The sequence below is a fragment of the Cannabis sativa genome, chromosome 1, assembly GCF_029168945.1.
Source record: "Cannabis sativa cultivar Pink pepper isolate KNU-18-1 chromosome 1, ASM2916894v1, whole genome shotgun sequence".
Lineage (NCBI taxonomy): Eukaryota > Viridiplantae > Streptophyta > Magnoliopsida > Rosales > Cannabaceae > Cannabis > Cannabis sativa.
The window spans coordinates 65,539,772-65,563,961 of NC_083601.1; positions in this window are offsets into that span (position 1 = coordinate 65,539,772).

Here is a 24,190-nt window from a genome sequence, read left to right on the forward strand (position 1 = left end):
ATTGTAGAGTGACCAACATGAGAAATTAATAGCTTCTAACCATCACCCACAGCTCAGGTTTCAGTGCCATTGTAGGCCTGCTGATTGTCAAGATTTATGGCATCGAAAGTGACATGAGCAGTAGCCCCAGTATCAGCATACCAGTAGTTATTATCACCAAAGTCTTGAACCATGGTTGTTGAGTAGGCCTGCGGATCATACTCGAAATCAACCTTTCTAAGAAGTGTCGTTACTGTATATGGGTTGTTTCTAGGGACCACCCAATTCTTGTCAAAGTGATAATGGCACACTGGTGCAGTATGGCTAGATCTGAGACATGCTTGACAGATCACTCTTTGAGGAATATAACGAGGATAAACCCTACCACGACCTATAGATGCTTGAGGGACATCAGGTTCGTTATTCTTGGTGTTGGCATATGGTCGAACACCACCAGATCTGCCATTGCCAAGAGTGAGATTGGCTTGCATCTTTATAGCAAGATTGGTCATTAATTGATGATGTTCAAGTCTACTTTCGTGAGAAAGAAGCAAAGCTTGAACTTCCTCAATCGTCAAGGCATCACTTCTTGATGTAATCACTGAGACTACAGAATCAAAATCTGGTCCAAGACCGTTTAAAAGTTGTAAAATTAAATCCTGGTTACTGACAGGAGAGCCAGCAACACAAAGCACATTAAATTTGGATTGAATTTCATCAACATACTCAGAAATAGAGAGACTTCCCTTTTGGATATTGGAGAATCGGCCTTTGAGTTGAAGAAGTCGATGTTGGAATTTATTTTACCAGGATCTTAGATCTACTCACAAGTATGTTGTTTAACATCCTAAATATGAACTTTCTAAAACGATAATAAACACATATAAAGTTAAAGAAACCTTACATTGGTTGCAGCGGAATAATATGTCTCCTTCCACTCAGATCTCTAACCCTTGTATCCTTTCTGTCCCAGAGTATTATCAAGATCTGAGTCTGAATGTCCTTCTCTTCAAATTAGATTCTTCACGATCTTCCAAACTATGATTGAGGTACCACTTGCTGTGTGTGGGCACTACTCTATCACTCAAGGTTATTTCGAAATTGTGAAGAGGAAAAGAGAGAGAGAGAGAGAGAGAGAGAGAGAGAGAGAGAGAGAGAGAGAGAGAGAGAGAGAGAGAGAGAGAGAGAGAGAGAGAGAGAGAGAGAGAGAGAGGTCGGCTATAGAGAGAAGGTGGGTGGCTCAATTTTCTGAAAGGCAATCTCTTGAATTACTGAAAAAACTCTTATTTTGGTGTGAGTCATCACTTTTTATTTATAGGCAACTACTAGGTTTAGGTTAGTAATTATTTGGCATTAAAATAATGAAAATAATAATTGGAAAAAGCTTATACAAGTGGCCGACCATGGTGTTAGTGGGCCCCACTAGGAATTTTGTAGTTTTCACAATTTTCATTTCTATTTTCTCAAAAACGCCAATTTTCTAATTGTAACCATTTAAATGCCAAAACTAATTATTTAATAACTAAAATAGATTATTAAATAATATTGTCATTTAACATAATTATTAATTAGACATATAGAGTCTCTTAATTAATAAACAAACCTAGAATCTCTTTTCTTTACAATTTCGCCCTTGCTTAGTGAAAATTCACAAACTAGACATAGTATAACTTTAGAATTATAATTGATTAATCATAAATCAATTATTGAGTCTTACAAAGTCTTACAAGCAGTATGGTCTCTATTAGAATGGGGACCATGGACCTATATTACTGAGCTTCCAATAAGTCGAACCGAATTTACCAAGTAAATTCCCTAACTTATTAATTCCTTGTTGAATCCACTCTTCGAACTTGGAATTGCACTCTCAGATATATATAGAGCGCTCTATATGTTCCACGATATAGATACGCTATCTCATGTAACGCCACGCTTTCCCGAGACGTCACACTTACTAGTCCGTTTAAAACCATTTGAGCTAAAGACAATAAAAAACTTCTTTAATGAAAAATAACTAAGCATGAGATCTCATTATTTTTAAAACAAAACATTTATTTATTCATAATCTTAAAATATAAAGCTTTACAAAAACTATTTGAATCATAATCTTTAACGAAATATTCTTAAACCAAAATATTGTGACAATCCCCTAACATGTAATCCATGCCTCGAGCTCGCCACCCTCACTGTGTAGTTTTACCTTTACCTGCACACAGAGTACCCGTGAGCTAACACCCAGTAAGAAGAGCTATGTAGGACATAACCCCCCCCCCCCCTCCACTAGATAACATAGTCATAAACATAACAATATCACAACATTAAATCAATTCATACCATGCTGGCATACATATATCAACATATCATATCACATATTACTCTCACATACAATATAACATCATGTCACAGTGTAATATTAATGCATGCTATACTCACACACATAACACACAATATCTTATCGCACATTGTCCTCACATACGATAATCTACTCCCACTCATGTTGATCAGACATGAAGTGTAACTTGCCCTGCCTTGTGCTGTTCTCACACTCGGCATCCAATAGGGCAATCCCGTATCACAAGTTGTACTCACCCATGATAGGATAACATGCAAGTAAACCCATACAAGCAGCCAAAATATATCCTGCAGTGCTATGCTCACACCAGCAGCAGAAAACCTACCCTATAAGTGCTATTCTCACACAAAAAGTCAAAAACCTTATCACTATCACATACCAACAATACTAACATACACAACAATTCATAGTACCAAATCTCATAAACACATGAACATCAAACCCACAATATAAAGTCATATGTTTCAACATACACCCTGTGCACAGATGTCCACTCTTCTTACCTCAGTTGTTAAGAACACCTTCTTGCTACTCCAAGCACCTCAACGAATTTCCTTGTTGAGAACAAGATCCTAAATATTTATTAACACAACAATACACTGAAACTACAATCAAGTATGAATCTTTGTACTCATACAGAAACTTACGTAAAATACGTAACACATAAGTCAATTTCACTTGCATGACACACCAAACATAATTATTTGTCATTATAATTCACACCAACACATTGCATGTATCCATATGAATATTTTTAACGTAAAACATGACCTCATACAAACACTTTTTACGTAAAATTTTACTAAAATACTATTTATTAACAAAATATATAATTATGTAATTATTTAAAATCAGAAGCTAGCATATTTCTTAACTATTTATACAAATCATAAAACATATTCAATCTGCTTAGAAATATGTGTGAAATACTATCCATGATTATGTATAAATTTATTGTTAAAAATGAATAAAACTCTAAATAATTAACCAAAAATAGCAAAACACAATAAACACAATTTTTACTATTTATTCTATTTAAAAATCTAATTAAATAGTTAATTGGTCACAAATAATTATAATAAATATCTACAGTAACCAACAAATTATAAAACTCTTTTTATTTCGTATCATAAATAGTAAATAGCATTACAAAAATATAATTTACTGTTTTAACATCAGTTAACTATTTTTTATAATTATTTTAAGTATTAACTAAATAAATTTATGAAAAATACAAAAAATGATCAAAAACCAAATCTAATAATTCTAACACAGTATATAGTATGTACTAAGCCCTGAATAATTAACTTTCAATTTTATGAATAGTCTAGGTATTTTTTCATAATTAAATAGAAATAACACAAATAATTCATGAAAAATACAAAATTAAATGAAATTCAAATCTACCAATTTTGCAACAGTTTATATCTCATAACTAATCATATAAATAAATTTAGATTTTTCTGAGTAATCTAAGTATTTTTCCTAATTAATTTAACAAATAAACCAAATAATTCATAATAAATCAAATAATTGCAAGAAAATTCTCAAACTTCATAGTAGACCTAAAAATACCTAAAACAAGTCAAGTATAAGAAAAAATCTGAAATAAAACCTTTAAAAACCCCTGAACGGAGCTTCGTCGGAGTTTCGCCAGCAAGTCATCTTCTCCAGCCACGGCGAGTTCCAAACTCCCGTTTTTCTTGCTTTCGACGCCTCCTTTCAATTAGGAATTATCCCCACAATGTCCAGAAACTCAAACCGATCCAATCTTGTCCAAAGAAACAACTAAATCACGTCCTAAAAGAGTTGTCTTCTTTAGCTCCGGTGTACCGCCGTTTATGGTGTCAAAATATTGGTTCTGTGTTTTTGACGTCAAAGCTCCATTATTTTTCGTCCAAACCGAGCCTTAGGGTCCCAAAAACTCAAATACAACCTCCTTTGATCCTCAAAACAACTTAAACACGTTCAAATCCGGGTCCGGTTCAAGAATCGTATTTTCGAACGTAAACAATGGTGACTTCGAACGGTTTGATTCCAGACCCATTAATCACATTCTAAATGCTCTATGAGAGGATTTAGAATCAAAGAAACTATGTAGAGCAGCCCATAAACTCTCAAAATACAAAAACTTGAAATCTCACTTTTCTCTCTCTCGGTATCGCTTGCTACACACCACCTCTCCTTTTCAATTTCTTTCTGCGGTCACAACCCTAAAAGTATCTCATAAATATCCTATATATATCCCACAAACCCTAATCTTAACCCTAAAATAAATATATATACATATATATACGTAAAAACAAAAACTGTTACAAATAAAAAAAAATAAAAGAAAACTAAATAATGAAATAATAATAAAAACTAATTAATAATATTAATAATAATAATAATATTACTAATAAACTAAATAATTTATACCCGTATTATTATCATTAACATACCTATAATAGTATTCATAAATAATAAAATATTAAATTATCTCTAATAATTTAATCATTTATCTAGCATTCTACATACCCTTAAAATAAATAATAATAAAATAAAAATAATAAATTTTATTGTCATTAAAAAAAACACATACACCACTAAACTAATAATTATTCGAAATGATAAATTATCCCCATGGTAAACAAAATAAATAAATAAATAAAAAAAATTAATTACCCAAGAAAGCGGATATTACATCTCATTTAACCATCGTTATAATCTTAATTTGATAAAAGATCCTCTATATAGATGATTTACACCGAGAAGGGATAAATTTACCGTTTCACCCCTCAATGTATTTGGCCCCTTAAAACACTTAGCTACATGTAAATGATGTTTTAGTGAACTAAGATATAATCACTGAAACAAGAGCTCATCCATTTACTTCTATTTAGCTAAGCTCGAAGGGAATCATCACTTGACTTCTATACACCAGTAGAAGCTATAGATTCCATATTTATGTTCAGCGCTCCCACTCAATCATACTATCATGTTCCCAAAATATACGTATCACCCTGACCTAAAAGTAGGCTTAACTAATAAATTAAAGAACATGAATAGCACTCCTGAGATTGAGCCTAAGCATATCAGGATTTAGATTCGTTTGATCTAAGATCATCTAGTGATATTGACTTGGAAAGATACAACGGTAAGTTTATAATATCTTGACTAAGTTCAATATCGGTCCAGTCCAATGTGTACTCCATACATTCAAAACTAGTATACTTTACCAATGTCCTGGAAAGAACATAACACTTACTCCAAGTGTAAGTATACTTCATCGCTGATTATCACAACAGTGTAAATCCAAAACACTGATGAAACAGGGACTTAGTCTTTTGAATCATATAATCACAATCACATTCCACTGTGTTGACAATACTGTAATTGTGAATAAATATATGTTCTGGAGTTAACTGATTTTGTGTATATATTGAATATATTAAACCATAAGCATGAAAAATACATGTTAAACTAAATCTCTTCAAATCTCTTAAATTGATAACTAACCAGATTGTAATGGGTTTTATTTAGGGCACAAAACCCAACAGTCAAGCCTTAGTTTGGCTAGCAAACTTTTGTTCTAGGGCAGGCCAGACATCAAAGGAGCTGTTATAGTTCGCAACAGATGCAAGAATGGATTATGTCATCGACAATCGTAACCAGGAAAGGAGGAGTTGATCCTTTCTTCTCCATTGAGCATTCTCTGGGTTCGGGGCACCATTGACAAGATGCTGGGGTGGAGGAACTCCAGTGAAGAGTATTTCATGGAGGTCATGGCCAATAATGGATGGGATGACTTGAGGGAATTAGAGAACGGATTCCAGGATTGAGTAGGAGGAGCAGCAGTAGTAGTGGCAGTAGTTATTATTGCAGGTGCAGGATCAGCTGTAGAAGACGACATTGACGAATGATACCATGTAAGAATACAAACTAGAAAGAAAAAAACAGAGCAAGAAAGCAGAGTAAAAGAAAATTGGTATAAACCAAGATTAGCACAGCAAAAGTTAATCAAGGATTAGACCTTACCTTTATTTGTACTGAGAGTTTGTTACAATATAACAACTAACAGAAAGTAACTACTACCTACCTTTAACCAACAACTGACTAACATTAAAACAAAACAGAACAAACTTTAGTTGTTAACAGTATCAACCTTAATGACATGAATTATATAAATTTAAAGTAGAAAGAAAATTTTTTAAACATATATAATATAAATTTTTTTACATAGAATTAATTAATAGAGTAAAAAACACTTCAAATATTTAATATTTAAAAAATGTTTACTTTTATGTATCTATTTTGTTAAAGTAAATATACTAAATGGTTTCAAAATATTGCAATATTGTACTTGATACATAAAGTATATTAAATTTTTCCAACAAAGTTTTCAAAGAATCAACTTTAAATAATTATATTGAGATACTTGCAATTTATAACACTACAACAAATTAGGTTATTACCGGCGGGGAGGTTTGTTGGTAAAAACTTTGTTTTCCGTCCCTAAAAGTTATTACCGGCGGGACCCGCCGATAATAAAGGATCGCTATTGATCATTTTTAGCGGCGAACTGACATACTGTTGCAATTAAATATTATTACTAGCGGATTATTAGGGACGAACCCCGTCGGTACTAAACTTGTCAAATTATTTATCTGGCACATTAATATAAGCGGACCCCGCCTCTATTTATCCGTTGCTATTAGTTTTTTAGTTATAAAAAAATATATTTAATAATTTTGATTGAGATGAAAATAAAAATAAATATATATTTATCATTTATATAAAAAATAATTAATTTAACGTTAAATTAAATTAAATAATAAATATTTATCCAACACAGTGCACAAAAATTAATACAGCAATACACTTCAAAGAAATAAAATTGTCTTAATTTAAATAAAATAAATAAAGTAATTTTTATTAGGGGTGTACGTCGGTCGGTTTGGTCGGGTTATAGCATATTTTTATTAACCCAATATAAATATCAGGTTGCAAATATTTAATCGTAACCCGCCCAATGAAAATTTAGAAAAAGTTCAACCCGCCCAATGATTTTGTCAGTTTGGTCGGGTTAACCCGTCCGAACCGTTCTTCTTTTTTTTTATAATTGTTATTGTTAGTTTCTAAAATTCAAGTAATTAAATTTAAAAAAATAAAAATATATTATTTATATTTAAAGCTAAAAAAATGCTATAGTTTAAATTAGTTTTAATAACTTTAATATAAGATAAATATAATTGAGTAAACATAAAATAATTGAATAAAATAATAAAAAAAAGTGATAGTATGGTATAGATTTTAAACTTTAACTTCAATATCCAAATACACTAAAACTTATTAACTATATAATCTAAGTTTTAAGTTAAAAATTAAAATGTCAAAACTTTAAATATAAAATAGTTTAACTAATAAATGTAATTTATATAATATAAGATATACACTTTTATTAAAAAAAAAAATATAAATCGGTTTAATTCGGTTTATTCGGGTTAATTGGGCGGTATAGAATAATTTGTAAACCACCCAATATATTCATTGGGCAGTTTGGATTTTCATTATATTATTTCGGGTTATATTTTTTGTCGGTTTATTCGGTTTGGTTTGGGCGATTTATTCGGGTTGAACGGTTTGTAAATTTTATTGAACAACCCTAATTTTTATTGTTCAATCAGGATATTCATTAACAAATCTGTAATGTTCAAGTCAAGTCTTCAACTTTCACCACTATCATGGAGTGTTGTAATACTAGTAAAGTATATTATGGTGTTGGTGGTGAAATGTATTAAGGTAGTGGAGACTGCTACGAAGGTAGTAACATATTTGGAAGTTGTTGCCTCTCTATCTCACTTGCATTATTTGATCCTGATAATACAAAATGTTAGACAAAAAATTAATAGTATAATCATTGTTGTAAACTAAAAAAGAAATCATTTAAAAAAAAAAAAACTACAAAAAATTAATTCAGCTAGAATAGTTCATTTTTTTTTTCTAATATAGTCCAAAATTATTATTTTAACTTCATATATATATATATATACAGACACAAATTAATCTATATAAATGTTTTTACATAAAAAAATAAAACAAAATACAACTTTATATAACTTATTATATGCTAACATTTAAAAATACATACATTTTTTTACTTTTATACAAGCTACAAAAATATCTCCTCCAATGTGTTTTCTTTTAAATATGAATAAGAAAATATTAAAATAATATTAATTAATATTCCATTAAATAAATTGAGAAAACAAACTAAAAATATACATTAACAAATTATAATAAATATATATGTCAGAGATTCAGAACGAAAAATATCTAACCTTATCTGATGACTATGCAATAGGTGTAAGAGCTGATGATCTCCAAGTGTTTAGCTAGCAGAAAAAAAAACTATTAAACATGAATATATATATGGATCATTTCCTAATGGGTATTACCCATGAATGATTACTAAACAAACTAAACATATATATAAATATCAATATATAGTAAATAAATATTAAAACTTACATAGAGTAGACGAAGCTGCAATTGTGTGCTAGTATAAAAACCAATGTTAGCTTGTTCAAAAGTGCCACCGTCTGCCCGTCGGAGAGGAAGAGATCGAGAGAGAGAAAGAGAGAAGAGGCAAGAGAGATTTAGAAGGAGAATAGAGGCAAGAGCAAGAAGGAGAAGAAAAGAAATCAAAAAGAAAAGATGTGGTTAGTTTTATATACATCAACTTATTATCGGCACGAGTCCGCTGGTAATAAGTATAACAATGATAAGTATCTCTGGTAATAAGTCCGCTGGTAATAAGTGTCTCTATCGGTAATAAGTATAACAATGATAAATTACCAGCGAGTTCCCTCAGTATAAGTCTGCCGCTAATAATAAATCAAAAATAAAAGCGGGATATTTCCCACACATTTCACATTTTGAATAATTAGCAAAAACTTTCACTGCTAATACTTCGTTTCACGCTGCTATTAATAAATAAAAATGATTTTAAAATAAAAAAAAATTAAATTTTTTGACCATTACCGGTAGAAAGTGTACTCTGCTGATAGTAACCCCTATTATTAGGGGCGAATCTCCTCCGCCGGTATTAAGTCTGCCCCTAATGATAATTTTTGTTGTCGTGTAAGTAGAGAATGTGTGTAAGCAGGGCCGGCCTTAAAAATATATGGGCCCAAGACGAATTAAATTTTGGGGCCCTAAAAAATATCGAAAGAAGAGTGTTATGGGAGCTGAACACATGACCTTGAATATTATTCCATCCACCTCAACCAACTAAGCTATGTATTTGTTATTTACAATACATTAAATTTTACTTAAATAAAAGCCTAATAGAATTTTTATTTTTTTTATTTTAGGCACCCGGAAAGTGTGGGTCCTAGGCACGGGCCTAGCTCGCCTATGCCTAGGGTCGACCCTGTGTATAAGTAATCATTGGTAGAGTACATATGTATTACACCCAATATATAAACAATTCTCTATGAAGATAATTAATATTAATTACATCGTTCAACTAAAAGGAGAGTATTGAAGGAGATAGAATTAAACCCACTTCATTCAAATTCTTCTTTGATCGTGATTTTTAAGATAAAGGTAATATCAATGTGTAACAAGTTCAATCAAGTGACAATTTTATAAATTTATTCATAAAATCATTACCAACATCAACATTTTGAAAAGATAGTACACAAGATGAGAATACACCAATAAAAAGATCTCCAAAAATGTCAAAAATGAAGGGAAGTGATTATACAGTGCACCATTTTTCCCTTTGGTTGAGTTTTTGACCCGTCAAGTTTTCTGGCAAGATTTTCAAAGCAGCAATTATGAACATACAAGAGGAAGCGTATGAAATATTGTATATATATATATATTATATAGATTAGGCTAATTCGTAATTTTTTCCCCCGAACTTTGACATGTACTAAATCATGCCCCCTGAACTTTTTTGGCCGTTAGAAATTTCCCCCGAACTATTGAGATTGTTAAATTTCAGGACTTTTGTCTAATTTCATTCAATTTTATGTTTCAGTGATTATTTATGTACTAATCCATGCTCCCCAGATTTTGATATCTACCAAATCATTCCCCTCAAACTTTAATATGTACTAAATCATGCTCCTTGAACTTTCATCCATGTTAGAATTTTTTTACTAAAATTAGACAAAAGTCCTTAAATTTAATAATCTCAATAGTTCGGGGGGAATTTTCAACGGCCAAAAAAGTTCAGGGGGCACGATTTAGTACATGTCAAAGTTTGGGGGTGTTGACTTCGCTTTTAGCCAACGACAATGAGTCTTTTTGATAAGCGATAAATGATATGTCGTAATAAGAATATGTAGTAAAGCAATAATAAGACACAGAAATTTTATAGAGGTTCAGCCCCGAGCAGTTCGGTAATAGCCTAATCCTCGTTAGTTGTATTGACTTAAGAATAAGGAAGAAGTTTCCTTTTCTTATAGCTCTTACAATAATATCTCTGAATATATAATTCTTAGATAGCCTTACAAAATCTCGGTCCTTTGCCCAGTGAACATTCCTCACTATTTATAGGGCTGGAAACTTGAGGAGGAAGAGTTTCCTCTCTCGTTACAATGCGCATAAACAGAAAGATCGTGTGATCAATGCTGAATGCAAGGATCGTGGGATTGACTCTGAATACACTGATAGTGGGATCATGTGTATGCCACATCCACGTAAGTTGATCCCTGAGTTGTAGGGATTGAGCTGGTGACTCATGATGCATTAAGCTGAATTCGCTAAGTGTTGCTCATTCTGCACGGCTCGTTGAGTATTCCAATCTGGATATGCCAGCGAGGCATCCTGCTCGGCATGTTGATCCGAACAGATGCTCATGATGCCACGTCAGAATGCCAAATTTGGGATAACATTTGCCCCCAAAGTCTGTACGGGACCTCCGAGATTGCGTGTAGACTTATTCCGAGCTGGCTCTGCCTTTGTATGGGGACACGTGTCGAGCATGACCGTTCGAGACTCGATGTGAAGCTGACTGGGCGTCCCTTTATGTACAGTTACCCTTTTGCCTATATATACTCAGAGTACTGGCACATTACCTCATTTTATCACCCTTCGTTGTTAAGTAAACTTTCAGAGCGAAAAGAGAAAATTTTCTGGCTTCAGAATTGCTAAAGTGCCTACAGACGATTGCTCGCTTGCTTGAACCGGGACATTCGAATCTTTGAGTAAGTTTCTGATTCCCTGTATGCTTTTCCTTTGCATGCTTACGCTTTGAATGTAACTTTGTTGTAGAAAGAACACTTTAGGAAACCCTAGGGTTTGAAACTTCTGCGACTCTTCTTTTCCATATCCTTGTGTTAGCTTTCAGCCGTAAGGCTTATTTTAGAACTGCATTGCGTCTGTTTTCCATCTTGCTCATTCCAAGCTTCATGAACTTTTTTGCCCTAACTCAAGAAAACTTTCTGACTTCTTGAGTTTAGACTTTTCTTTGAACATGGTCGTTCTTTAATCTGTCGGGTACTCCTGGTCGGCATATTTGCTTATTTTTCATTTGATACTCCATCCAACACTCATCTTGTGTGTTGTCTTTTGTAGATGAACCCAGGTGAGTCTTGGGAGCCCGAGCATCAAATCGACCAGGAGTTGCTTCAACTTCTGCACAAAGTCCACCCTCGTCTTCGTGCTAACTCTCCTTCTAAAGAAGGAAATTCCTCTGATTCCGTACCCAGCCATAGGATGATGGCTCGTACAAAGAAAACCACGCGTCTGGCTGACGCTTCTGACCCCCAAGTGGCTCAGCTCGCCACTCTGCCCGACGCCGAACAGGATTTGGCAGTCCCAAAGGAGGAGGACTGTTAGGGGGACGCTGAAGTCCAAGAGGTTGAGGAGCTGGACGAGGCGCGTCCGGGCAGTCCTCCCGCTGCTGAGGGAGAGGTAGAGATTGGACCCCCTAATTTTGGGGAGTACAAGGAGGCTGGGCAACCAGTCAATGCTGACGGGGACGTCCTTGTTGAGGGCGTTGACTACGTCAGTGAGGAGCTTGCTGAGGCAATTCCTCACAGGAGGCAAGGTGCCTTGGGCGCCAGGTGGGTAAGTCCTCCGTCCAAGATTTCGGAGGCATGCCTCCGCACTCTCGACCATGACGGATACCTAGGCGAGCTGGACTGCTACATTCCCGCCCACGACAATCGTGCCACAAACCCTGATAGGGGATGTGCGCCTGGTTGGGGGCTCACGGCCAGCAAGGGGCACTGATGCCCTTCCATAAGTACTTCCGGGATGTGGCGGACTTCTTTGGCCTCTGCCCGGCCCAGATTACTCCCAAGGGCATTAAGTATTTGTCCGCTCTCTTCGTCCTCTATGCTTCTCAGGGATGGGATGCTCCTTCTCCCCACGAGGTCGCTTGGTTCTTCGACTTGAAGTCTACCCCCAAGCAAGGCAGGTCAGGGTATTTTTACTTCTCTCAGCCAGGCTTCAAGTGGTTGAGTGGGACAGACGACAAGGCCATCAGCAAAATAGGGCATTTTGTTGATGAGTACTTCATGGTGAAGGATCCGAGCATCACCCAAACTCGGTTTCAGCAGATCCTGACATATCACCGTCCTCCCCTCACTCTTGCTTTTAGGGATAGACCTCAAAAACTTGCCCGGTTGCCGGAAGAAGACAGGAATATCATCCAGTTGACCTCCAATGAGAATCTGGTGCAGTACGAGCTTTACCCAGAGGACTTTTCTCCTAAGTCCGTGGCGGGGAAGAAGGGGAAATCTGATGCTGCCCGGCCTGAACGAACTCATCCGGAGAATGAGTTGATTCAACTTAAGCGAGAGGCTAAGTTGAAGGGAGGTGCCCGGGCCAAGCAGTATACTCAGGAGCCTATGAATCCTGAAGATGAAGCCGAGGTTGAGGCTGAGGCTGAGCAGGTGGCCCCATTGAAGAGGAAGAAGAAACTCCCAACCACACCCAGGCCTGTTGAACATGCACTTTGCATAAGGGAGCACATTTCACCTGTTCGGCCATCTCATCCCTTTGCTGGAAACGGAAGGCTGTTATGTCTGAGATAAAGTCGATGTCAGGTGATGATGGACTTCTGACTTTCTGGGCGGGCAGTCACTCTACGCTTTACTTCTTTTTCAACTTCTTGACTTTCATGCTTTGTATTTTCTGCAGGTTTTTGCTAACCACGCTGTTTTTGTTCTGTGCAGACATGTCTCGGCAGATGCTTGACGCTCTGAGGAAGAGGATGGGCGGAAGCTCTAGCGCCTCCCCTTCGGCCAAGAAGCTGAAGGGCGGAGAGGGGTCTTCGGAGAAGAGACCTTCTGAACAGGTTATTGACCTTTTTGAGGAGTTGACTGTTGCAGATCCTTCTACTCCCAAATCTGCCAAGTCTAAGGAGTCTGGGCCACCAACGACTGGGTTCGAACTGGTTAGGAGGATCCCTGAGCGGGTGCAGGCACCAAGTCCACCTGTGCCCATGCTGCTTGAGGCCAAGAAGGGAAAGGAGATGTTGGCTCACTACATGAACTGGCTGGTTCCTGAGGTCAGTGAGCAACTGGCTAGTGCTGACAACGACTCATCTCTGGATGTGTTGGTGGGTGGAGTCTTGAAGGAGCTCACCAGGGTTAGTCTTTTTTGATATTTTCCTTTTAACTTTTCACACTTAGCTCCATATGCTGACTTTTTTCTTTATGCAGGTCGGTTTGAAGTTGGCTTACACCTACTCCCGGGCAAAATCTGCTACTTCTAAGAGTGCGGCTCTGTCCGACACCTTGAGGGCGGAGGTGGACTTGGCCAAGAAGGAAGCTGAGGAGGCCAGGGCGGAGACTGGAGCTATTCGTCATGAGTTGGGTGAGGCCAACAAGAAGTTATTTGCCACCGAGAAGAAGATCTCTATGCTAACAAAGGACCTCGAAGCTACTGATCACTTTGAGGAAACCATCGAGACCTTATCTACTGAAGTTGACCGTCTTCAGGATGAGAGGAGTTCTCTGCGGCAAGTTCTTCTTCGGCTAAAGGAGGAGAAGGACGCCCAGATGACCGAGGCGGACCGTTTGAAGGAGAAGGTCAATGCTTTGGAGACTGCCGGCCTCGAGCTCTTCTTTGATTTTTGGAAGGCTAATCCCCAGGCCAACTTTGACTACTTGGGCGACGCTAAGGACATGTACCTCGAGTACTGCGGGCCCCAGTTGCTTATGGTGGGAAAGAGGTGGCTACTTCAACTTCCGGCCAAGCTTCTGACCAGGCTGCTGATGCTTCTCTTGCTCGAACAACAGATCCTCCTGCTCCAGTTGGCTCAGAAGAACCGAACCAAGAGCCTGGGACTCCAGCTGCTTGAACACTTCTCTTTTTATCTCCTGTTTATATATATATATATATTATATGTGGCCTTAAGGCCTTCAAGACATCGTGACCGACCAAGCGGTCTTTAAACTTGGAATTATTTTTCATTTTTTGGACAACGGGCTGACCGACCAGCTTTTAATCCCGGTACTATATGCTCTTGTTATCCTTAATGAATTTCATTCTCTGTTTATAATTTTCGTGCAATTGTGATTGTTTTATGTTTACCAAATGCTTTGTATAGGTATAGGTGTCCCCCAAGTGACCGAGCAGACGTATGACTCTTGGTCACTTGTCTTTCGTAAATATATTGCTTTTTTGTTCGGTGTTTTGGGTTCGCCTGAACCTTTTGTACGCACTTTAGGTAAATTATAATCATGCTGATTTTTTTGACTCAATAGAATTGGAAATACTATCTTTATTCTTTTATTGATCAAAAATGTATTTGTTACTGTAGTAACTTACATCAGAGCTAGTGATCTAATATGATCTTTCTAGCTTAACATGACATAAAACAAATAAGAAACTGTACTTTAAAGTGGTCTACCCGACCTGAGTACATTGTTTCTGAAGCCTTTGCGCGTAGTCCGCCCAAGAGGCCATTCACTTAAAAGCAAATGTTCAATAGTACTTTAGTGTGGTCTACCCGACCTGAGTACTTTGAAATGGTCTATTCGACCTGAGTACTTTGAAGTGGTCTACCCGATCTGAGTACTCTATTGGTAGTATTTCCTTAAATGTTCTCCATTCCAGTATCGTGGTACTAGAATGAGTTGCATTTTTTCGTCATACTTACCTAGTTTGTATGCTCTAGAGTCGAGAACTTCGACCACCTGGTATGGTCCTTCCCAGTTGGGTCCTAGTACGCCTGACGTGCTGTCTTTGGTGTTTAGGAATACCCTTCTTAGGACCATATCTCCGACAAATAATTTTCGAGCTTTCACTTGTTTGTTGAAATACCGAGCTACTTTTTGTTGATGAGCTACCAACTTTAAGTTTGCAGTTGCTTATTTTTCTTCGATTTCATCAAGTGATTCTGTAAGGAGTATGTGATTGGTACCTTGATCGTGCGTCAACCTTCTGTGGGATGGTGGCTCGAGTTCGACGGGCAGCATAGCTTCATAACCGTACGCCATTGAAAATGGTGTCTGACCGGTTGCTGTTTTTTCTGTTGTATGGTATGACCATAGAACTTTGGGGAGTTCTTCTGGCCAATTTCCTTTGGCATCTTCAAGTTTCTTCTTTAGTGTATCCTTCAAGGTCTTGTTGACAGCTTCAACTTGACCGTTTGCTTGGGGATGTGCCACTGCGGAGAAGCTTTTGATGACACCATGGTTCGCACAGAAATCAGTGAAAGATTAATTGTCGAACTGTTTGTCGTTGTCCGAAACTATTTTGTATGGTAGTACGAACCGACATATGATGTTCTTCACTATAACGTCTTGAACCTTATTTGATGTGATAGTTGCGAGTGGTTCGGCTTCAGTCCACTTAGTAAAGTAGTCGACTGCCACCACTGCGTACTGCACTCCGCCTTTACCTTTAGGTAACTGTCCGATTAGGTCAATTCCCCAAATGGAAAAGGGCCACGGACTTTGCATTTGTGTCAACTCGTTGGGCGGAGCTCTTGGTATCTTTGAAATCTTTGGCATTTGTCGAACTTCTTGACATAAGCTTTCGAATCTTCAATCATCGTCGGCCAGAAGTAGCCTTGCCTTAGTATTTTCTTTGATAAGCTCTGTCCGGCTGCATGATTTTCACAGAATCCGTCGTGAACTTCATATAGAAGCCGTGCAGCTTCATTTGGTGTGACGCATCTGAGTAATGGCATTGAGAATCCTCTTCTGTACATGATCCCGTCTACGATGATGTACCGTGCTCCCTTTCTTCTTATTTTTAGAGCTTCATTTCGGTTATCTAGGAGTTCCCCAGAATTGAGATAGGCTGCTATTGGCATCATCCAGTTCGGAGATGTGTCGATCATTTCAATTTCTTCCGTGCTAGTGATGCTAGGCTTTTCAAGGAACTGGATCGGGACCAGATTCGCCTTATCACTTATATTGCTGCTCGCCAATCGGGCTAACGCGCTGTTGTATTTTCTTCTCTTGGAATTTGTCTGAGGTTGTAGCTTTTGAATTGTGCGAGCAGATCATGTATTTTGCTCAGATATGCTATCATTTTTTCTCCCCAAGCCTCCTATTCGCATATACATGATTTACCACTAACTGTGAGTCACTACAGATCTCGATGTGCTCGGCCTTCATCTCCTTCGCTACTTTGAGTCTAGCGATTAGGGCTTCGTATTCGGCCTCGTTGTTGGAGGCTTTGAATCCGAATTTGACCGCTGCGTGCAGATGTTACCCCCAGGTGTGACAAGGGCAATTCTTGCGCCGGATAGGTGATCTGTGGCCGACCCATCCACATGCAGCTTCCAGGTCGGCTTGTTTTCAGTGTTGCTCGGCTGTGGTGTTGACTCGAGATCGCCTTCTGGGATGCTTTCAATTTTTCCTGTGCATTCCACCATAAAATCGGCCAAGGCTTGTTCTTTGATAGCTGTTCGGGGTTGGAAGTTGATTTCGTACTGCCCCAGCTCCACCGCCCACTTGAGTAACCGTCCAGAGGCATCTGGCCTTTGCAGTATTTGTCATAGTGGTTGGTCGGTGTACACCCGAACAGGATGAGCTTGAAAGTAAGGTCTTAGCTTTCTTGTTGCTAGAATGAGGCAGTAGGCGAGCTTTTCTATCAACGGATATCGGCCTTCAGTCTCGATGAGTCTTTTATTGATGTAATAGACTGGATGTTGCACGCCGTCTTCTTCTCTGATTAGTACGGCGCTTACAGCATGCTCCGTTACTACTAGGTATATCCCCAGTTCCTCATCGTCCAGAGGTTTAGAAAGGACGGGAGGTTTTGTAAGCTGTGCCTTTAGGTCTTGAAAAGCTCTTTCACATTCTTCTGTCTATTCAAACTTTTTGTTTCCTCGCAGGATGTTGAAGAATGGGACACATTTATCCGTTGATTTTGACACGAATCTGCTAAGTGCGGCGATTCGACCAGTTAGGATTTGTACCTCTTTGGTTTTTGTTGGCGAGTTCATATCGAGGAGGGCTTGGATTTTTTCCGGATTGGCTTCAATTCCTCGAGCATTGACGATGAAGCCTAGAAACTTTCCCGAGCTGACTCCAAATGAGCATTTTAGGGGATTTAGTTTCATGTTATATTTCCTGAGGACTTTGAAACATTCATCCAAGTTGTCTATGTGCTCCCAGCCTTTCTGGATTTGACGAGCATATCATCCACGTACACTTCCATGATTTTGCCGATCTGATCTTTAAACATCTTGTTGACCAATCTTTGGTATGTAGCTCCGGCGTTTTTAAGACCAAACGGCATGACTTTGTAGCAGTAGAGACCCATATCTGTCGAGAAACTTGTATGTTCTTGGTCTGGTGGATGCATCTTGATTTGATTGTAGCCCGAATAAGCATCCATGAAGCTTAATATTTCGTGCCCGCCTGTTGCATCGACGAGCTGGTCGATTCTTGGAAGTGGGAAACAATCTTTAGGGCATGCTTTGTTGAGGTCTGTGAAGTCAATACAGACTCGCCATTTTGTGTTCGGCTTAGGCACGAGCACGGGGTTTGCGACCCAAGCCGGGTAAAAGGCTTCAATGATGAAGTTATTGTTGCACAGCTTTTCAACTTCGTCTTTCAGGGCTACTGCTCGTTCTTTATCCAGCAATCTTCGTTTTTGCTGAACTGGCCGGATGTTAGGATCGATATTCAGGACGTGCAAAATATTAGAAGGATCGATTCCGACCTTATCCGCATGTGACCAGGCGAAAACATCTAGGTTTGCTCTCAGAAATTTTATCAATTTCGATTTTACTTCGAGCAACAAACCCTTTCCAATTTTTAACTTTCTGGCCGGGATAGCTGGATCGATCTCGATCTCTTCTAATTCTTCCACAGGTCCAACATTGCTACTTGTGTCCCCAAGTCAAGGATCTGTTGGGTTTTATGCCCTAAATAAAACTCATTTCAATATAATCAGATTTACTTATTAATATAGATCAGAAATAACATTTAATGTTGCATGGTTCACATGATTTATTTCATGATTATATGTACATAATGTATAAATTCATCTGAAACCCTTTTCACATACTTGATCCTGTTTATTGTGCCGTCAACACATTGGAAAGTAAACATGACTATGTGAATAAAGTTTCCTAGATTTATCAGACACAGGGTTTTACTGATATGATAATCTACAACAAGAGTTTACTTGTATTTGGAGAAATACTATGTTCTTTCCAGAGCATTGGTTAAAGTAAAGCTCAGGTTGGATGCATGGAGTATGCATCGGAAGGGACCGATATTGAACTTTGACTTAGATTTATTAAACTTACCGTAATATCTATTCAAGTCAATATCGCCTAAGTTGATCCTAGATCAAATGATCTTAATCCTGATATGATTAGGCTCAATCTTGAAAGGCTATTCGTGTTCTTTGATTTGTTAGTTAAGCCTACTTTTAGGTCAGGGTGATACGTACATTTTGGGAACACGGTAGTGCAATTGAGTGGGAGCGCTATCATAAACATGGAATCTATAGCTTCTATCTGGCAAATAGTAAGCAAAGGATGATCTCCTTCGAGCTTGACCAAACGAACATAAATGGTGGAGTACTCATTTCACATTAGCTGAAATATCATTTATACGGGGTCAAGTGTTTTAAGGAATAAATACATTGTAGGGTGTAACGGTAATTTAATCCCTTTACAGTGTAGATCATTCATATAGAGGATCATTGATCAAATTAGGATTATAACAATGGATAACTAATGATGTGTCTATATGGTGGAACATATAGAGCATTCTATATACTGAGAGTGCAATTCTAAGTTCTATGCGTGGATTCAACGAAGAATTAATAAGTTAGTGAATTTTAGTGTTAAATTCTTGATCTACTTATTGGAAGCTCGGTTATATAGACCCATGGTCCCCCCACTAGTTGAGATAATATTGCTTGTAAGACTCATGTAATTGGTTTTGATTAATCAATTATAATTCTCAAATTAGACTATGTCTATTTGTGAATTTTTCACTAAGTAAGGGCGAAATTGTAAAGAAAGAGTTTATAGGGGCATATTTGTTAATTATGATACTTTGTATGGTTCAATTAATAAATATGATAAATGACAATATTATTTAATAATTATTTATAGTTATTAAATAGTTAGAATTGGCATTTAAATGGTTGAATTAGGAAATTGGCATTTTTGAGAAAATCAGATACAAAAGGTGTTAAAATTGCAAAATTGCAAAAAGCAAGGCCCAATCCACTAAGGTAGGAAATGCCACTTTTGTAGGAAATTTAAACTGATTTTTTCATTATTTTAATGCCATATAATTCAAATCTAACCCTAGTAGGAATGCTATAAATAGATAGTGAAGGCTTCAGGAAAATTACACTTTTCTTCTGACCACTTTCTGAATCAGAAAAACCTGAGCCTCCACTCTCTTCTCTAGCCGCCACTCTCTCTCTCTTTTCTTCCTCAATATTTCGAACCTCTCTTAGTGATTAGAGTAGTGCCCACACACATCAAGTGATACCTCAATCATAGTGAGGAAGATCGTGAAGAAAGATCATCAGCAAAGGAGATTCAGCATCAAAGATTCGTAGAAGAGATCCAGTGTTCAGATATTGATAATGCTCGCTACGTAAAAGGAATCAAGGGCTAGATATCTGAACGGAAGGAGTCATATTATTCCGCTGCACCCAATGTAAGGTTTCTTAAACTTTATATGTGTTTATTTCATCGTTTTAGAAAGTTCATATTTAGGATGTTAATAAACATACTTGTGAGTAGATCTAAGATCCTGGTAAAATAAATTTCCAACAACTGGTATCAGAGCCATGGTAATTGATTTACTTACATGTAATTTGGACTTTAAAACGATTGTTTGTATGTTCTTTGGATGGTATCATGTTGTATTGAGTGTTATTTGATGATTGATTGATGTTTGTGAAATTTTCGTGAAAAATAATTGTTATGTCGGTTCTGGAATTATTTTTATTGGATAGTATGGAAAAAATTAAGCAATTTAGCCTTTTTACAGAACTCAATTTGGATTTTATTTGAATTAGTTATGATTTTTTGAAGATTTGACAAAATCTACTTGATAATTTCCTCATGATCGCAGAACTGTCCGTACAGTTTCGAATTTTTTCAATTTTCTTCAATTTTTCATACTTTTTCATGGAATTAACTTCCAATTTTTTGTATGGTTTTGTATATATACTATTACTATTCCTAATTCAATTCTAATTATCATTTTGAATTAATTTAAATTTTTTTTAATTTAATTCAAGATATTAGTGTAATTTGAATTTGAATAGAATTAGTATTTATCTTTTTGCTTAAAAAAATCTATCTTATTTTAAAATTTGATTATATCTTATCTTATTTTAAATTTTAAAAATAAGATATTTATAATCATGTAATTTTTAAATGATATAAGATATTTTGCTAATTTTTTAAATTTTGTTATTTTATTTATTTAAATTACATTTAAAATTTGAAAAAGATATTTATATCTTTTCTAATTTTTTATTTAATTTTTATTTATAAAATAACATTTAAAATTTAAAAGTAGCTAGCAAATTTTTGAAATGATATTTAGGTTGGTTGAAACCTAATTTTTCAAAAATTGTAGGTTTAATTTTAAATTTAAATTTAAAAAAAAAAAAAAAAAAAAAAAAAAAAAAACGAATTTTTTTTAAATTTTTTTAAAATTTTTCGAAATTTTTTATTATTTAATTAATTATTTTCGAAATTAAATATTTAATTTAAAATTAAATAAATCCTACATCCAACTATCCAACTAACCTTGTTGCAGGAGTATGTGTTTTAGCTTATGTGTAAGTTTTTAAAACCTATTATTACTTGATTGCAAATAGCCATGGTTACTTTTTGCCGTATCTAATGATCCGATGGCTCCCTTTGGTCAAGATAATAATTTGTAACAGTATATTTACAATCTTCTTTCATCCGTATGACCTAGCAACATGATGTGATCCATCCAAAGTGTGCCTCGTGTGAGCCTATGTGTTTAATTTTATTATAGATGCATATAGGTTAATGTTGCTAAATAAAATGTCATAGTCATTGATAGATTTTATTTAGGCCCATTTAGTTTCGCTATTCAATTAATAACAGCCTGTTCTTATTAAGGTTAAATTCCTCTCTTTTGGGCCTTGTGTAGAAAGTTGGGAGCCATAAGGGTACGACATACCGAACCCAAGACCCCCTCACACAAACCACCCCAATTGTGAAGGCCCATTTGCCTCGATTTGAATGACCGTACTAGGTTAATTAAACTAGTTTAACCTAATAAAATTGATTAGCAACATAATTAATTTCATTTATTTTGAAATTAATTTAAGAAAAATATAGTTTAAGGAATTTTATATTCTAAGCTAAACTATATGTATTTTCTTGTATTTAATTAAATATAGAATTATAACCATCTAGATTCTTTCCTCAACTTAATTTAAATTTTTCATTAAATATTCCTATTTAAGTTGATATTTAGTTATCTTTCAACTAACCAACTTAAATCAATATCTTTTGAATTCAAAATTTCAAAATTAAGTCGAGGAATTTTAGGCATTGGTTATTAAGATTCTTTAGATATTTTTTTAAGTTAATATCTTTTCAAATATTAACTTAAAATGGAATATTTTCAAATTAAGTGGTTACAACTTAATTTTTGATATTTAATTAAATTTAAATTTGAAAATATTTAAGTTCTAGATTTTTCTAGTACAACTTAAATTAGATATTTTTTCAAATTTTGTGGAAAAGATACTTAGTCAAATAAGATATTTTCTAGATAGTTATTTATAGACTACTTATTATTTCTAATATTAAATAGGAAAATATTATAAATTGTGAAATTAATTATTTATTAATTAATTTTGGTACAATTTATTTTAAATATATTTTTTCCTAGTATTAAACTAGAGATTAATAATTAAGCCTTCTCTACACTTAATTATTTATTTCTTGAATTTAATACATTTAATTAATTTGAAAATTAAATATCTAAGTTGATTTTTATCATCATACTTAAATATTTCTTTTTCATGACATTTAATTAAATAGAAAATTATTTTTAGTTGAAATTTATTTTTTTCAACTAAATTTAAATAATTTTCAAAATATATTTTTTCTTTATTTTATTAATCAATTTTCGAAATTGTATTTCTTAAATGCTAGAATTTCGAATTTTATCTTGAAAAATAGATTAAGTTGTAAATTAATTATTTTAATTAATTCTTGGATCAACTTAAATCAATGATTTTTTCATTTATTGATTAATTTAAAATAAATTGAATTAAAGTATATTATTAGAAATAGAATTAATTAGTCAAAGGAAAATCTAGATAGGTGATATTTTTGCTTGAAGTATTTTTCTAAAGGTATTTAATTAAATAGAAAATTAATATTTAAGTTGATTTTCATCATCATACTTAAATATTTGTAATTTTTCTTATATATTTAATTAAATAGGAAAATTATATTTTTTGTTGTAAATTAATTTTATTAATTAATTTTAAATAACATTAAATTAGAATAATTTTTCCAGGATTTATTTTTTATTTTAATATGCATTTTTCGAAAATTGTATTCTTATATACTTTAATTTTTCGAAATGCAATATATATTTATAGAAAATTAAATTTGAGTTGTAAATTAATTTAAATTAATTTTGTAACAACTTAAATTGAATATTTTTCTAAATATTTATTGGAAATTATTACTAAGATGGAAATAATTCATGTTATTTTCATATCCATCTAAGTAAAATTTATAAATATTAAATTAAAATTTATATTTAGAATTTTTCATTCTAAATTGGAAATTTTAAATAAATAAATATATATTTAAAATAAATAGAATAAATAAAGAGAATAAAAGAAAATACAACTCTTTTTAAATAATGAGCTTTATTATCAAGAGACATTCGATCTCCATTGTGGGTTTTACACCGCGTTTGTTTTAGTGAGTAATCCTCCCTAATGGAGGAACGTTCATTAGCAATTTCGCACCGTTTAACCTCGCATGATAAGTAGTTTGTAAGTGTTTTGTATGGTATGGATCACCCTAATGGTGGCGACCATACTTGACTTGCAAATTATGAAACAATGGTGGAAGCTCATAAGATAGAATTGCCTTGACTCTCGCCTAAACGGGACAACGCTGAATTCCAATCTTGATCGAATAAAAGGTTGCTAGAATGTTTAACATTTTAGACGAGCTGACAACTCTATTCAATGAATGGTAGCTTTGACTCTCGCCTAAACTAGACACTGATATCAGTTTGTTGAAAACCTTGGAAATTATTTAGGATTGTATGTTTTAGTATTTTCACTTGTCATTCCTACTTGCTATATGCTTATAATTTCTGAATTGTGTATGAATTTATATTGAACCATGTTATTTTCTGTTATTAAGTTGTAGTTTAATTTCGA